Below are 6200 nucleotides of genomic sequence, written 5' to 3'. Positions count from 1 at the left end.
CAGAAGATGCTGCCAAATTCCTGAGCATGTTGTTTGGGTAAATGTGTTTATTCTGATTCTGGGTCAATGACATTTTCTTTTTCCCAAATCCTCTGCTTTCATAGGAGGAAAATTAACTCATGAGCTATAGCAGAGAAGGTCAATGATTTGGTTTAATTACTTCTCCAGGGGCATGAGGAGAAGAAGCTCTGCTAAACTGAGACGGTTTTCTATACGAGAGCAAGTATGCATATATTAACACATCACCTCCCTTCCCACAGAGGCCTTAAACGGGGGAAAATAAAAGACTTGTTAGCTGTTGCCTCCTAACCAGCATTTGTATTTCAAAGATTAAAGAGTGGCTTATTACTAGAACTGCACAGCGTCAGGAACTCTAGGTGAAATCAGATTTGATACCGGTAAACAGAGTGCTTCCTCGTAGAAAGATCCTTTCAACGTATATGCCGCTCCCTTAGACAGGCATATCCACTCCCCCCCCCCCCATCACAGGCTTACAGCATACATTCAACGTGGCATTAATGGGTTTTTACTACCTATCTGTATATGTAGCTCAACATGTTCGTGTCCTTTCTATGTCCGGCATGGCGGGGGCTGTATGTGGATGTGACCAAGAGCGCAGATTTTGGGGGCAGACAGCTCGGTGTCTCCTCCTAATAGTGGGAACTTGGGCCACTTATATAACCTCACTGTGATTTAGTGTTTTCGTCTGTTAAATTAGGTTGTTGGCATGGATTAGGGAAGCAATGGAGATAAAGCATTTACTCTCTTACCTCGTGCCTAGTTACCGCACCGGAAACAGCAGTTCTTATTGCTGTCAGTATTATCAGGCACTGGGGAGAAGATAGGGCCTCTGACCTCCATCATCCTAAAGTCCACTGGTGAGACAGGACTTGGGCAATTACTAGGATAACTGAAGGTGCAAAGCAGCCTACAACACCTGCTGCAGGTTACCTGAGTGAGGTAACTCTATATCTAGCCAGAAAACCTGAAATTTCATGCAGTAACAGATAGAATAGGATCGTGCTTTCATTGCTCTTGCAATATTATTTCATGTTTTAGAATTATGAAAAGTTTTGTCTTCTCTGGAAACTTGGGGCTGGGGTATACCTAGCCCCCTTCCTGACTTTTTTTTTTTTGATGTGTCAATGACATCTTTTTTCTAGTTAATTTCAGTTTACTGCAATGTGCCTTGAGTCTACTAAATCCTTCTAATGACTAAAATACCACCTGTGGGACGACGTATGGGGCCTTAGGAGAGTAAGTAAGATATGTTCAGGGAGGTATGAGGAGAGGAAGTTCATAGAACAAGGGTGGAATGCCCTGTCGGTTCTAGCCTCTGGGATGCAAGAACGAAGACAAAGTAAGGAGCGTAGGAGATGGGATGAAACACCTGCGAAAGGTAAGGGCAGAGGGAAGAGAAGCAGGCAGAGAAGGGCTCCAGTTTGTGGCGCATGTCTGACAGCTTCAGAAGGAAAGGGGCAAGGAGAGAGGAAGGACTTGGGCACTTCAGACTGCAGTGAAGCCTGAGAAAGTCTCAGCCAGCCCACTGGGGGTTCCCCCAGCTGCAGAATGACCAGGCTCCGCGGCCCCCACCATGCTCTGTCCTTGCCCGGGAGCTTCCCCATGGGTGAGGGCTCGGGCTGAATGGGGCAGTGGATTCCGAAAGTCTTCAGTGATCTGCTCTCCTTCCAGCAGGCTCTGTTTGAAGGGAGGTCTGAGGGGTACCCCTCCATGGGGGCCACAGATGGTCTGCAGAATGGGCGATCGGAGAAGAACTAAGAGTTCTCGGATACTAAAGGAGCGATTACTGAAATTAGATATTCAATTGGAGAATTAAAAATTAAAGTTGAGAAAAATCTCTCAAAACACAGAATGAGTCAAAGAGATAGAAATACATGAAATTTAAAATGAGACATTACAAGAGTGATCCAAGAAAGCCATTATCCTATTAATAGGAGTCTCAGGAGGAAAAAAGGAGATAAGAAAATTGCATTATAAAGAGAAAAGAAATTTCTGGAACTGAAAACTAGGTACAGTGTTCAGCGCATTGAATTTTCAAAAGAACTACCCTTGGGTACAACAACCTCAGAAAATCACCCAACACTAAAGAGAAAAGATTCCCCAAAGCATTCAGAGAGATGCCATTGTTCACCAGCAAAGCAAAAAGAATCAGGCTGTTATCGGGCTTCTAAAGAATTATTCTGGATGCTAAAAAACAGGAGGTGGAGTACTTTCAAGACATTAAAGGAAATTATTTTATCCTAAACTTCTCTACTTGGCTAACAATGAGAGAAGATGAAAACGTGAGAGCATTTCAAAAACACGTAGTTTGCCAGCAACTTGTCTCAGTCACTGAAGGAGATACTCTAGCAAAATGGGAATAAAAAAGACAAAGGAAGACATGGGAGCCAAAAGACAGTGCACCCAACCAAGGCAAACAATGACGGGAATTTTCAGGGTGATATTTACAGCGGATGTAGAATACCTCAGTCCCAGCTGGAGCAAGAAAGCAGACGGGACCAGGAGAAAAGCCGCAAAGGACTAAAACGTGCCATTGAAATTGGTAATAATGGAGGATATCACAAAATACTGGAATGCCCCCTGTTCTGTCAAATAAGAGCCATACAAAAAGGACTCTAGGAAAAGACACTCGATAAGAAACATGTGGTGCTCTTTTGAGGTCCTGGTCCCCGGAGGAATGGCTGTGGTATAGGGACTAAGGTGAGTGTGGATGGTCAAGAGCCAAAACTGAGCACAAATGAGCAAAAAAGAGGCCTGGCAGCTGAGAAGAAAGTAGCAGAGAAGGAGGCCAAGCAGAAGGGGCTCCGTGAGAAACAACTAAGCCAGGCCAAGGCTGCTGCTACCAGCCTCAGCATCCGCATTATGATGTGGGTGCCGAGGAAGACTGGGGGCCCAGACCAGTACGTGGCTTTCCGCAGCCAGGCAGCCCACCAAGCCAAGCCTCTCTGGATGTCTCACTCACTTGTTTCATTCAAGAATACAACCATCTGCTGCCTGGGGACCACCTGAGTGACATCCCCTTAAAGGTGGCAGATAGTATCCATGCCAAAGGCGCGTCTGAAGGAAAGCTCATCTATGACCTTCCAGGAAAGGGGGTCAAATTGCAAGTCATAGCCAATTCCAGGAATTGGCTATAAATCAAAAGAAGAATTTATTCCTATCAATAACAGACTACATCAGGAGACATAATCGGAGTCCGGGGGGATTCTGGGAAGACCGAGAGGGGTGAGCTCAGCATCACCCGCTATGAGATCACACTGCTGTCTTTTGCTTGCATATGTTACCTCATCTGTACTTTGGCCTCGAAGATGAAGAAACAATACTGTCAGAAATCACTGGACTCCATCCTGAGTGACTTCATGAGGCAGAAACTTACCATCTGCTCTAAGATCCTCACACATGTAAGTTTAAGCTGGGATTCCTAATGACTGGAACTCCCACGATGAGCCTCATCCCAGGCAGAGCCGTGGCCAAGCCTTTTCTCCCCCACCACAAGGAGCTGGACATGAGTTTGTGTCTGAGAATCCTTCCAGAACTCTACCAGAAGAGGCTGGTGGTTGGTGGCGTTGGCTGGGTTTACGACACTGGGTGCCAGTTCTGTAAGGAGGGGACCGATTTCACGCACACCCCTGAGGTCACCACCTGTGAGCTCTGCATGGCCTCTGCAGACTATCATGTCCTCATGAAAATCATGGGATGATGCAACACGTTCTAGGCAGTTAATCATGTCACCCCCTGTCCAGATGGCCCTTAGGAGAGTTTGAGGGAGCTCTGGGAGAGAAGCTGCCAGAAACTAACTTCATGGGAAAGCTGTTGTGTGCTCTCCACCTTGGGCCACAGCCAGGCTCTGTGATAAGCATGCTGGGGACTTCCTGGAAGTGACATGCGTCAATCCTACATTCTTCAGTGACCACTCACAGATAATGCCAAATACCACCACTCTCAAGAGGTTCTGACTAAGCACTTTGAGCCATTTGTCATGAAGAAGGACATATGCAAAGGCCACACCAAGCTGAGTCACCCCAAGGGGCAGCGGCAGCTTTCTGAAGAAAAGGCCAAGGCCAAGGCTGCTGATGCTGATGCGGCCATGTTCATTGACGAAAACTTCTGCACTGCCCGGGGCTACTGCTGCTCCCACAGGTGGCTGGGGCTCGAGCACCCACCGAGTCTCCATGTTTCTCGAAGACTCCAGTCATATCAGGGAAGTACTTCTGTCTCTTACTATGAAACCCAAAGACTAGAGGGAAAGTGTAGCAATTGTTAATACGCTGGCACTTTGTCTACAAGATAATCATTGCAAGTCACGCAGCTGAGGCAACCTCGCCCTTCTGCCAAAGACAAGCATGGCAAGGGAATCCTTGTATGTTGCTGTCCATGTGACTACTGCTGGTCAGTCACCGGGAGAGAGGAAAGGAATTAAGAATTCCCTTTATACCTTCTGTAACCAAATAATCTGTCTCCAAAAAACTAAAAGAAAGAGAAGAAAAATGGGGTGCAGTGACAAGCAAACCCAAATGGGATGTTGATTCAGGCAAATGATGCAGTGGGAAAAAGGAAACTCTATTTGGCTTTGATGCTGAGAACAGTCTCTTTAGGTGGCTCAAGATCCCTGGTGTGAAATCCACAGGCAATGAAAAGTAATCCTGCTACGCTCCTGGGCGGAGCAGTCAACAAGGTATATTTCCATTGTTATATGAAGGTAGGTCCTACTGATCATTTTCAAATTTCAGAGTCAATCCGCAAAGCAGAAATATGGGTACAATTTCGGGACAAATTGTAATTGTGAATGAATCTTTGACAATGTGCGATGATACACAGCTGACGGATGGAAATGTGGGGCGGGGGAGACCTGTAGAGGGAGGGTAAGGCCATTTTCCCGGTTGGAGTGATGCCTCAGAAAGTTGGTGGAAACAGGTCATTTAATTATATTATTTAATGTCACAGAGTAACCGATAAAAAATTTAAATGAACACAAATACTAAATATTGTGAAGAGGATGAGAAAGAAGTTGATGTGAAATAAATTTTAACTTCCCATGAGTTAATTGATAAAACTATATATTATAGTTAGGATACAGAGTTCAAATTACAGTAAGTGTACTTGTGACAATAACTAGCCAAAGAATTAAATACAGAAACGATGAAAAGAGGTGAAAATAAATCAAGAGCTGGCCGGGGGCAATATCAGTTTTTACAAGCTCTTCTATATTGTTCGATTTTTACCAAGAAGAATCATTGCTTTGATAAAAATTAGGCAACAGGGGTTGCCGATTTCGCTACACTTTTATAGTGCATACATCCTAGAAGAGTAGCTTTTAAACGCTTTTATATTCTTTGTCCCTTCAGAGAAGCAGAAGATCGCGTGACTCATTTATTCAATCCCTCCTCCCTCTCCCCCGACAAACTTCTCTCTAACACACACACTGTGCCAGAATGAATAAGAAAATTGGCAGGTCTCTTAAGGAGACGCAAATACAGTAGTCACCATTTTTAATTGCCTGTCATAATTAAGCTATTATTTCATGTTGCAAATAAGACTGTGCAGACAGTGGCATATTGTGAGCATTATGTTTGTCGTGACAGGACAATTAGAAGAGCATCCTGACACCGCGGATGTGAACATCAGCCAGGGCTCAGGCTTGTTCTTCCCCGAGTCCCTTGTCAACGCTTTTCAGGGCCCAGGGGGTAAAAAGAGTATAGTTTTAATCTTACTTTTAGGTCAGTAGTCACCTTGGTAAGGGAAAAGGTTTCAAACATATAGAAAAATGGAAAGAATTAGACAATGAACACCCATAAACACATGATTCCCTAAGATTCTACCAGGGATGTTTTAGGCGGTTTGCTTCAGGGAACACCTATGCTTCTTCCTGGGCGTTCTGTATTCATCCCAGCCCTTGTCTCTTAATTCCAGCCTTGTAACTTAATGGACTAATGAAGATTTTTTACTATAAATCCAGCTCTTGTATGTCAATGTGAGCGAGGAACTGATTGATAGATCTCAACAACAGCTGGGGGATAGACCAGTCTCTCTTGGTTAATGCTTTGGTGGAAGGAATTTTTAAATAAAGCATTTGTTTCTCACAGCATGTAACCATCTGTTCTTTCTGATGGGTTCTTTGACTCCTGTCATTTTTAACTATGTCTCTAAAATAGATTTTTTCAGAGGACTGCTTTCGGAAT

The 6200-nt window shown here is 44.5% G+C and overlaps 1 pseudogene; it reads left to right on the top strand.

The window, feature by feature from the left end:
- Nucleotides 1-1341: 1341 nt before the first annotated feature.
- On the top strand, nt 1342-4334 carry LOC119049528 (lysine--tRNA ligase-like; annotated as a pseudogene).
- The last annotated feature ends 1866 nt before the right edge of the window (nt 4335-6200 follow it).

Source organism: Artibeus jamaicensis, unplaced genomic scaffold (genome assembly GCF_021234435.1).
Source record: "Artibeus jamaicensis isolate MK-2021 breed Jamaican fruit bat unplaced genomic scaffold, CSHL_Jam_final contig_327, whole genome shotgun sequence".
NCBI lineage: Eukaryota > Metazoa > Chordata > Mammalia > Chiroptera > Phyllostomidae > Artibeus > Artibeus jamaicensis.
Note: the sequence above shows the minus strand (reverse complement) of the source record. Positions and strands in the feature narration are given on the sequence as shown.